Below are 11,813 nucleotides of genomic sequence, written 5' to 3' on the forward strand. Positions count from 1 at the left end.
CTTGTTGCACTTTTGGGCAAAATTTGAGCAAAATAAAGCCTTTTTGCATTTTCAGGCGAAATTTGATAAAAACGCAAGGCTATAGCCTTGTTGCACTTTTGGGCAAAATTTGAGCAAAATAAAGCCTTTTTGCATATTCAGGCAAAATTTGATAAAAACGCAAGGCTATAGCCTTGTTGCACTTTTGGGCAAAATTTGAGCAAAATAAAGCCTTGTTGCATTTTTTAAGGCAAAATTTGATAAAAACGCAAGGCTATAGCCTTGTTGCACTTTTGGGCAAAATTTGAGCAAAATAAAGCCTTTTTGCATTTTCAGGCAAAATTTGATAAAAACGCAAGGCTATAGCCTTGTTGCACTTTTGGGCAAAATTTGAGCAAAATAAAGCCTTTTTGCATATTCAGGCAAAATTTGATAAAAACGCAAGGCTATAGCCTTGTTGCACTTTTGGGAAAAATTTGAGCAAAATAAAGCCTTGTTGCATTTTTTAAGGCAAAATTTGATAAAAACACAAGGCCATAGCCTTGTTGCACTTTTGGGCAAAATTTGAGCAAAATAAAGCCTTTTTGCATTTTCAGGCAAAATTTGATAAAAACGCAAGGCTATAGCCTTGTTGCACTTTTGGGCAAAATTTGAGCAAAATAAAGCCTTGTTGCATATTCAGGCAAAATTTGATAAAAACGCAAGGCTATAGCCTTGTTGCACTTTTGGGAAAAATTTGAGCAAAATAAAGCCTTGTTGCATTTTTTAAGGCAAAATTTGATAAAAACGCAAGGCTATAGCCTTGTTGCACTTTTGGGCCAAATTTGAGCAAAATAAAGCCTTTTTGCATATTCAGGCAAAATTTGATAAAAACGCAAGGCTTTAGCCTTGTTGCACTTTTGGGCAAAATTTGAGCAAAATAAAGCCTTTTTGCATATTCAGGCAAAATTTGATAAAAACGCAAGGCTATAGCCTTGTTGCACTTTTGGGCAAAATTTGAGCAAAATAAAGCCTTGTTGCATTTTTTAAGGCAAAATTTGATAAAAACGCAAGGCTATAGCCTTGTTGCACTTTTGGGCAAAATTTGAGCAAAATAAAGCCTTTTTGCATTTTCAGGCAAAATTTGATAAAAACGCAAGGCTATAGCCTTGTTGCACTTTTGGGCAAAATAAAGCCTTGTTGCATATTCAGGCAAAATTTGATAAAAACGCAAGGCTATAGCCTTGTTGCACTTTTGGGCAAAATTTGAGCAAAATAAAGCCTTTTTGCATATTCAGGCAAAATTTGATAAAAACGCAAGGCTATAGCCTTGTTGCACTTTTGGGCAAAATTTGAGCAAAATAAAGCCTTGTTGCATTTTTTAAGGCAAAATTTGATAAAAACGCAAGGCTATAGCCTTGTTGCACTTTTGGGCAAAATTTGAGCAAAATAAAGCCTTTTTGCATTTTCAGGCAAAATTTGATGAAAACGCAAGGCTATAGCCTTGTTGCACTTTTGGGCAAAATTTGAGCAAAATAAAGCCTTGTTGCATATTCAGGCAAAATTTGATAAAAACGCAAGGCTATAGCCTTGTTGCACTTTTGGGAAAAATTTGAGCAAAATAAAGCCTTGTTGCATTTTTTAAGGCAAAATTTGATAAAAACGCAAGGCTATAGCCTTGTTGCACTTTTGGGCAAGATTTGAGCAAAATAAAGCCTCTTTGCATTTTCAGGCAAAATTTGATAAAAACACAAGGCTATAGCCTTGTTGCACTTTTGGGCAAAATTTGAGCAAAATAAAGCCTTGTTGCATATTCAGGCAAAATTTGATAAAAACGCAAGGCTATAGCCTTGTTGCACTTTTGGGCAAAATTTGAGCAAAATAAAGCCTTTTTGCATATTCAGGCAAAATTTGATAAAAACGCAAGGCTATAGCCTTGTTGCACTTTTGGGCAAAATTTGAGCAAAATAAAGCCTTGTTGCATTTTTTAAGGCAAAATTTGATAAAAACGCAAGGCTATAGCCTTGTTGCACTTTTGGGCAAAATTTGAGCAAAATAAAGCCTTTTTGCATTTTCAGGCAAAATTTGATAAAAACGCAAGGCTATAGCCTTGTTGCACTTTTGGGCAAAATAAAGCCTTGTTGCATTTTTTAAGGCAAAATTTGATAAAAACACAAGGCCATAGCCTTGTTGCACTTTTGGGCAAAATTTGAGCAAAATAAAGCCTTTTTGCATTTTCAGGCAAAATTTGATGAAAACGCAAGGCTATAGCCTTGTTGCACTTTTGGGCAAAATTTGAGCAAAATAAAGCCTTGTTGCATATTCAGGCAAAATTTGATAAAAACGCAAGGCTATATAGCCTTGTTGCACTTTTGGGAAAAATTTGAGCAAAATAAAGCCTTGTTGCATTTTTTAAGGCAAAATTTGATAAAAACGCAAGGCTATAGCCTTGTTGCACTTTTGGGCAAGATTTGAGCAAAATAAAGCCTCTTTGCATTTTCAGGCAAAATTTGATAAAAACACAAGGCTATAGCCTTGTTGCACTTTTGGGCAAAATTTGAGCAAAATAAAGCCTTGTTGCATATTCAGGCAAAATTTGATAAAAACGCAAGGCTATAGCCTTGTTGCACTTTTGGGCAAAATTTGAGCAAAATAAAGCCTTTTTGCATATTCAGGCAAAATTTGATAAAAACGCAAGGCTATAGCCTTGTTGCACTTTTGGGCAAAATTTGAGCAAAATAAAGCCTTGTTGCATTTTTTAAGGCAAAATTTGATAAAAACGCAAGGCTATAGCCTTGTTGCACTTTTGGGCAAAATTTGAGCAAAATAAAGCCTTTTTGCATTTTCAGGCAAAATTTGATAAAAACGCAAGGCTATATATAGCCTTGTTGCACTTTTGGGCAAAATAAAGCCTTGTTGCATTTTTTAAGGCAAAATTTGATAAAAACACAAGGCCATAGCCTTGTTGCACTTTTGGGCAAAATTTGAGCAAAATAAAGCCTTTTTGCATTTTCAGGCAAAATTTGATAAAAACGCAAGGCTATAGCCTTGTTGCACTTTTGGGCAAAATTTGAGCAAAATAAAGCCTTGTTGCATATTCAGGCAAAATTTGATAAAAACGCAAGGCTATAGCCTTGTTGCACTTTTGGGAAAAATTTGAGCAAAATAAAGCCTTGTTGCATTTTTTAAGGCAAAATTTGATAAAAACGCAAGGCTATAGCCTTGTTGCACTTTTGGGCAAAATTTGAGCAAAATAAAGCCTTTTTGCATATTCAGGCAAAATTTGATAAAAACGCAAGGCTATAGCCTTGTTGCACTTTTGGGCAAAATTTGAGCAAAATAAAGCCTTTTTGCATATTCAGGCAAAATTTGATAAAAACGCAAGGCTATAGCCTTGTTGCACTTTTGGGCAAAATTTGAGCAAAATAAAGCCTTGTTGCATTTTTTAAGGCAAAATTTGATAAAAACGCAAGGCTATAGCCTTGTTGCACTTTTGGGCAAAATTTGAGCAAAATAAAGCCTTTTTGCATTTTCAGGCAAAATTTGATAAAAACGCAAGGCTATAGCCTTGTTGCACTTTTGGGCAAAATAAAGCCTTGTTGCATTTTTTAAGGCAAAATTTGATAAAAACACAAGGCCATAGCCTTGTTGCACTTTTGGGCAAAATTTGAGCAAAATAAAGCCTTTTTGCATTTTCAGGCAAAATTTGATGAAAACGCAAGGCTATAGCCTTGTTGCACTTTTGGGCAAAATTTGAGCAAAATAAAGCCTTGTTGCATATTCAGGCAAAATTTGATAAAAACGCAAGGCTATAGCCTTGTTGCACTTTTGGGAAAAATTTGAGCAAAATAAAGCCTTGTTGCATTTTTTAAGGCAAAATTTGATAAAAACGCAAGGCTATAGCCTTGTTGCACTTTTGGGCAAGATTTGAGCAAAATAAAGCCTCTTTGCATTTTCAGGCAAAATTTGATAAAAACACAAGGCTATAGCCTTGTTGCACTTTTGGGCAAAATTTGAGCAAAATAAAGCCTTGTTGCATATTCAGGCAAAATTTGATAAAAACGCAAGGCTATAGCCTTGTTGCACTTTTGGGCAAAATTTGAGCAAAATAAAGCCTTGTTGCATATTCAGGCAAAATTTGATAAAAACGCAAGGCTATAGCCTTGTTGCACTTTTGGGAAAAATTTGAGCAAAATAAAGCCTTGTTGCATTTTTTAAGGCAAAATTTGATAAAAACGCAAGGCTATAGCCTTGTTGCACTTTTGGGCAAGATTTGAGCAAAATAAAGCCTCTTTGCATTTTCAGGCAAAATTTGATAAAAACACAAGGCTATAGCCTTGTTGCACTTTTGGGCAAAATTTGAGCAAAATAAAGCCTTGTTGCATATTCAGGCAAAATTTGATAAAAACGCAAGGCTATAGCCTTGTTGCACTTTTGGGCAAGATTTGAGCAAAATAAAGCCTTTTTGCATTTTCAGGCAAAATTTGATAAAAACGCAAGGCTATAGCCTTGTTGCACTTTTGGGAAAAATTTGAGCAAAATAAAGCCTTGTTGCATATTCAGGCAAAATTTGATAAAAACGCAAGGCTATAGCCTTGTTGCACTTTTGGGCAAGATTTGAGCAAAATAAAGCCTCTTTGCATTTTCAGGCAAAATTTGATAAATACGCAAGGCAATAGCCTTGTTGCACTTTTGGGCAAAATTTGAGCAAAATAAAGCCTTGTTGCATTTTCAGGCAAAATGTGATAAATACGCAAGGCTTTTATAAGCCTTGTTGCACTTTTGTGCAAAAATTGAGTAAAATGAAGCTATGTTGAATTTTCAGGCTAAACATGGATAAATATGCAATGCTATATATAGCCTAGTTGATTTTTTCGAGCAAGATTTGAGCAAAATAAAGCCTTGTTGAATTTTCAGGCAAAATTGGATAAATACGCAAGGCTATAGCCCTGTTGCACTTTTGGGCAAAAATTTAGCAAAACAAAGCCTTGTTGAATTTTCAGGCAAAATTGGACTATGCAAGGCTATATATAAGCCTTGTTGCACTTTTGGGCATAATTTGAGCAAAATTGAGCAAAATTTGATAAATACGTAAGGCAGCCTTGGGCAAAATTCAAGCAAAATTTTAAAAATACGCAAGGCTAAATAAAGCTTTGTTGAAATTTTGGGCAACACTGTGCAAAAACTTGAGCAAAAAAGGATAAATTTGCAATGCTTTTTGTTAAATACGCCATGTTGCATTTTTGGGCAGATAAATTCAATATTTACCAAGCATTATTTTATATACCGTAGCCTTGTTGAAATTTCAAGCAAAATTTGATAACAAATTTGGTACAAACATCAGTTGTGTTCATGTTCATGTTCATATGTTGAAAATTCCAAGGCTGCAACAGGTGTCAGCGCTCCATTCAGTGGAGCTTGAATCTTCCTGGGTTCTTTCATTCAGGCCTTGCTTCATTCATTCAGGCCTTGCTTCATTCATTCAGGCCTTGCTTACAAACTGACACTGTTGACTTAGGTGCTGCTTCATGGATGACATGGTTCCTTGGAAGATGCAGTTGTTTATACCACCTCGCAGTTGGTTCCTACGTAAAAGAAAAAACAATTATTCTTGAATCAGTCTTGTTTTAACAATCTGATTGAACAGAGTATGATTCTAGTGCAATCTTGTTATTAGGTACACCATTGCAAGCATAATTCAGTTTGAGATTTGGCCTATTCATCCTTGTGAGGTTTGTTCAATTAGCAGGGCTACCAACTTGCAGGTCCCAGGATACCAGCCCCAACACCAACCCCTGCACTAAGCTAATCAATCACAAGAACCAAATGCTTATGGTCATGTGAATAACCACCAAGATATTTCTTCGTGTATCTTGCACAGGCATGCACCTAAGGTGATACGCTTTGTTTTACCCATAACAACAGTAGGGCAGAAAAGTAGCAGAAACAATTCACCCATTTTGCCTTATCCCCAGTTCCAGAACTTTTGTTGTCCGTTTGTTATGTGTGGCAAGAGAGACAAGAGAGACTGCCACAATAGTTTATCATTGTATTTGGCTAAATAGAAATGAAAGTATTCTGGGATTCCTACATTATACCCTGGCAGATTATTTATTGGCTGTGGATAACGGCAGAGGTTCTGCGATTCATGGTCAGTGCCTTAATAATTTTCTCCCTTTGTCAAGTTAAGGTTTTATTGGGCAGTTATATTTTCGTAGGCAATCCCTTGATTGGGCAGGATATTTTGGGTTGAATACTGACCTAAAGAGGTTTTCGTTGATACAGAAACCCCCCCCCCAAAAAAAAAAAAAAAAAATAAATAAATAAATAAATAAATAAATAAATAAATAAATAAATAAAAAAATAAAAAATAAATAAATAAATAAATAAATAAAAATAAAAAACAAAATAAGAAGAAGTCCTGTAATATCAAGACTGGCAGCACCATGCTGCATCAAACAACCCATTTTGTGGGTGCAATGTTCATATAAATCAGACCTCACTCTTATAACAAAGGCCAACAAAAATAATTGGTATGAATTAGTAATTACCTTTTGAGTTATAGGCCTACTTCATATTCAGATCATTATGAGCTTGTTACTGGTGCTCTCTTGACATCTTCATGACTGTGGCTTACAAACACTACAAAGAAAAAAATTTTAAAAAATTTGCATCTCAAATTACAAAAATTACAAGTGGTATGTCCAGCAGTTTTCTCAAATGTGGACCTAAAATTGAAAGTCAGCTGTTTTGTTGAATTTGGGCCTAAAAGCGAGAAAAAAAAATCAGTGTGACAGCAGTGTTATCGAAAATGGGCCTAACATTGAAAAAATCACAAGGGGTAGGTAAGTCCCACAGTTTTATCAAATTTGGGCCTTAAATCGAAAAAATTACAAGGGGTAAGTCCAGCAGTTTGATTAAATTTGGGCCCAAAATAAAAAAAAATCACAAGGGGTAAGTCCAGCGGTTTTATTAAATTTGGGCCTAGTTTTCTTGACTTTGGGCCTTAACTTGAAAAAAAAAACACAAGGGGTAAGTCCAGCAGTTTTATTGAATTTGGGCCTAAAATAAATAAATAAATCACAAGGGGGGAGGTAAGTCCAGCAGTTTTATCCAATTTGGGCCTAAAATCAAAAAATTCACAAGGGTTACGTCCAGCAGTTTTATCAGATTTGGGCCTATATTTGAAAAAATCACAGGGGGTAAGTCTAACAGTTTTATCGAATTTGGGCCTAAAATTGTAAAAATCACAAGGGGTAAGTCCAGCCGTTTTTTCAAATTTGGGCCTAAAATCGTAAAAAAACACATGAGGCAAGTCCAGCCGTTTTATTGAATTTGGGACTAGTTTTCTTGAATTTAGGCCTAAAACCGAAAAAATCACATGGGAGGGGGTAACTTAAGTCCAACAGTTTTATTGAATTTGGGCCTAAAATTAAAAAAATCACAAGGGGCAAGTCTAGCCGTTTTATTGAATTTGGGACTAGTTTTCTTGAATTTGGGCCCAAAATCAAAAGAATCACAAGTGGGGGGGGGGGGGGGAAGTTCAACAGTGTTACTGAATTTAGGCCTAAAAGTGAAAGAATCACAAGTGGGGGGGGGGAATTCAACAGTTTCCTTGAATTTAGGCCTAAAATAAAAAAAAATCACAAGGGGGGTGGGGGGGGGGGGTAAGTCTAACAGTTTTATCAAATTTGGGCCTAAAATCGTAAAAATCACAAGGGGTAAGTCCAGCCGTTTCATTGAATTTGGGACTAGTTTTCTTGAATTTAGGCCTAAAATCGAAAAAATCACATTGGGGAGGGGGTACTTAAGTGCAACAGTTTTATTGAATTTGGGCCTAAAATAAAAAAAAATCACAAGGGGCAAGTCTAGCCGTTTTATTGAATTTGGGACAAGTTTTCTTGAATTTGGGCCTAAAATCGTAAAAATCAAAAGGGGTAAGTCCAACAGTTTTCTTGAATTTGAGCCTAGTTTTCTTGAATTTGGGCCTAAAATCGAAAAAAAAACAAGGGGGGGGGGGTAATCACGGGGGGGGGGGGGGGGGGGGGTAAGTTGAACAGTTCTATTGTATTTGGGCCTAAAATAAAAAAATCACAAGGGGCAAGTCCAATCGTTTTGAATTTGGGCCTAGTTTTCTTGAATTTGGGCCCAAAATCGAAAGAATCACAAGTGGGAGGGGGGGGGGATAAGTTCAACAGTTTTCTTGAATTTAGGCCTAAAATCGAAAAAATCACATTGGGGAGGGGGTACTTAAGTGCAACAGTTTTATTGAATTTGGGCCTAAAATAAAAAAAAATCACAAGGGGCAAGTCTAGCCGTTTTATTGAATTTGGGACAAGTTTTCTTGAATTTGGGCCTAAAATCGTAAAAATCAAAAGGGGTAAGTCCAACAGTTTTCTTGAATTTGAGCCTAGTTTTCTTGAATTTGGGCCTAAAATCGAAAAAAAACAAGGGGGGGGGGGGTAATCACGGGGGGGGGGGGCTAAGTTGAACAGTTCTATTGTATTTGGGCCTAAAATAAAAAAAATCACAAGGGGCAAGTCCAATCGTTTTGAATTTGGGCCTAGTTTTCTTGAATTTGGGCCCAAAATCGAAAGAATCACAAGTGGGAGGGGGGGGGGGATAAGTTCAACAGTTTCCTTGAATTTAGGCCTAAAATCGAAAAAAAAACGGGGGGGGGGGGGGGTAAGTCCAACAGTTCTATTGAATTTGGGCCTAAAATAAAAAAAATCACAAGTGGGGGGGGGGGGGAAAGTTCAACAGTTTTATTAAATTTAGGCCTAAAATTGAAAGAATCACAAGTGGGGGGGGGGGGGTAAGTTCAACAGCTTTATTGAATTTACGCCTAAAATTGAAAGAATCACAAGTGGGGGATAAGTTCAACAGTTTCCTTGAATTTAGGCCTAAAATCGAAAGAACCACAAGTGGGGGGGGGGGAAGTTCAATTTTAGCTACATTATGAATTATGAATGTACCTTTTAAGTTATACGCCTACATCATATTCAGATCATTATGAACTTTGTTAATGGTGATCACCTGACATCTTCATGATGGTGGCGGACAAACACTACAAAGAACAACATTTTAAAGGACAACAATAAGTGTGCATCTAAAATAAAAATAAAGGGCAGGTCCAGCAGTTTTAATCGAATTTGGGCCTAATATTGGAAAAATCACATGGGGGTAACAGCAGTTTTATCAAATATGGGACCATATAAAATAAAAATATCAGGGTGCAAGTAGGGCAGTGTTTTCATACTTGAGCCATTAATTATTTTAGTAAAATACATTGCATTGAAGCCTTTTTAGCTAGATGTAATTAATCTGGGCGCTAGCTCTTTTTGATGTGGAGTTCCATTTGCCAACACATCCTTCAAAGGCCAACAAAAACTGTTGTTAAGAATTATAACTTTACCTTCTTAGTTATAGGCCTACATCTTATTCAGATCATTATGAGCTTTGTTAATGGTGATCTCTTGACATCTTCATGACGATGGTGGACAAACACACTACAAAGTAAAGCATTTTGAAGGACAAAATAAGTCTGCATCTAAAATAAAAAATCACAATGGTTAGTCCACCAGTTGTAGCCAATTTGGGCTTAAAGTAAAAGTAAATTCACGCGGGTAAGTCCAGCAGTTTTATTGAATTTGGGCCTTAAATTAAGAATAATTGCAAGAGGAAAGTCTAGCAGTTTATGTTATGGTCTAAAATTGCAACATTTTGATGGATCACAATGGGTAAGCGAAGCAGTAAAAACAATCGCAAGGGGTAAGTCCAGCAGTTTTAGCCAGTTGGGCAAAAAATAAAATTGTAGTTGTGGACAATTTTGGCCTAAAGTAAAAAAAAAATCATAAGTCCAGCAGTTGTTTTCAAATTTGGGCTTAAAACTGAATAAATCGCCAGTGGCAAGTCCAATAATTTAGCCAATTTGAGCAGAAAAATAAAAAACATTGCAGCTTAAGCCAATTACGTCATTTAAAATAATCTCAAATCTGCCAGATCGAGTTTCATTCTCCTTCAGTTTCTAGATAGATAACCTGATGTGGCCATAGGGATTCTATGACATGCCAATACGAGGGAAAACAATTAAATTTTAAGTGAAAATGAAAAGAAAAATTGTTTTTTTGATTGCGGACTATAATAAATTCTGATAAACGTAAAAAAAAATAATTCATTTTATCGTGTAAGCGATGGCATTCTTTATACATATTGCATGCTCCCTATTGGTGTTAGCTCTCATGAGTTTGGGGGAGACTTGGTATTCAGTCTAGGTTTTTCCCTATTGCTTGCATTAACATGATGGTGTGTTGTGTGTGTGTGTGTTGTTATGTATGGTTGTGTTGGGTATTCAGCAACCAATGGGAGCGTTGCTTACATAGGTTTGTGTTGGTTTGGTTTACATGGTTGGCCAATAAGGATTGTTCTTGCAATTAATTGGCTGAAAGTTTGGCAGGAGGATAATTATTGTCACTTTGTCACAGCTTAATTGTGGAGTAGGCTATGTTACATGTATAGTCTGTAAGTGTAATGTGTCCATTGTCCAAGTATAACATGTCTACATTTGACTGATTCGTCTATTATCTCCTGAAACCAAACAATGCTGGTCTGAATCTTCGGATTCTAATCTAGAAGGGTGTACTTAGTAGTAGGGTGTCTTAGGACCACAATGTAATTAAATTTGTTTAATTTAATATTAATTAAATGAGATTTTGATTTATTTTGCACGCCATGTACTAGCTTCTGAATATTCAATAAAATACCAACCAATATCAGTAATAAAAACATGACATCGCTCTACAGTCTCGCATGCATTAGCACTGAAAATGGCGGACTATCCCGTCGCAATGTAAACCCAAAACTTTCAACACACGATTAAGTGCAAGTGTAATTGTAAACAAGTTTGGATAGATGATCAAATCAAATAAAACAGAAATCAATTAGGTTTTGATTGTGGACAATTTTCTGACTATAGTATCCCATAACACCAGTCAAAATTATCATTATCACAATCAAGTAACTCACCATTACACTTTTATGGTAGTCGTGTCTTTGGAAATCCCGTAAAATCTTAAATTTGTTGGACACTAAAGTACCATCTTTCGAGACGTGTTGACGCCGTCCATTTTGTCTTTGAAGAGCTGTGCATTGTGGTGGAGTCACGTGATCATCGATTTCAGAACAGTTGTTTTCATTGGTCAGTCTTTTATCGGAAGTGGAAGTTTCAATAGGCCTACCCCAATACAAATTAATAAAGTAAAAAAATCAAGTTTTGTTTTATTTTATTAAAATATATGGCACAACGTAAATAAACAATAGAGTAAGATGATCAATTGGAAATGCCTTTGATTTTTTTTTGCAGAATTAGAAGGTAGCTTATCGCATTATATGTCACTTTATTTTGGTCTTAAAATCTCAAATTATGTCCTGATTTTTTTCTGAAAGAAGGGATTTGTGTTTCTCTCCGAGGTTGACACTAAAAAAAAAAACCCAAAATGAACAAACCTTTCATTCAACCACTCATTATGACAGCAATTTCGTAAACCATGATTTCGATGCTTCAATCATGGTTTACAAACCATATTTTTTAAATGCCTCGATTTTCATGGTTTACAAACCATTAATTGTAGATATTTATTGCATGTTCATGGTTTATATACCATAATGTTCGATTTATTATGGTATTTTTACCCATCCACCCATTGGGGAGGGGGGGGGGGGGGGGTATTCTTAATTTCCTCTAAATAAAGCCAGGAATTTACGTTTATGTAGTTTGTGATTTGTTTTATTACAATCATCATAAAATATACATCAGGTCTACGCTACTGTAACAAAATACTGTGATCTTTCAAAGA

At 35.7% G+C, this 11,813-nt stretch overlaps 1 long non-coding RNA gene across 1 annotated transcript; it reads right to left on the minus strand.

Annotated features, from left to right (window-relative positions):
* Window positions 1-8,933: 8,933 nt before the first annotated feature.
* On the minus strand, window positions 8,934-11,076 carry LOC139949596 (uncharacterized). Its single transcript, XR_011787558.1, has 3 exons — window positions 10,984-11,076; window positions 9,374-9,467; window positions 8,934-9,025 (listed from the first exon to the last, which is right to left on the minus strand). It is a non-coding gene; the product is annotated as an uncharacterized lncRNA (long non-coding RNA).
* Window positions 11,077-11,813: the final 737 nt, after the last annotated feature.

The sequence above is a fragment of the Asterias amurensis genome, chromosome 17 (assembly GCF_032118995.1).
Source record: "Asterias amurensis chromosome 17, ASM3211899v1".
In the NCBI taxonomy this organism is placed as follows: Eukaryota; Metazoa; Echinodermata; class Asteroidea; order Forcipulatida; family Asteriidae; genus Asterias; species Asterias amurensis.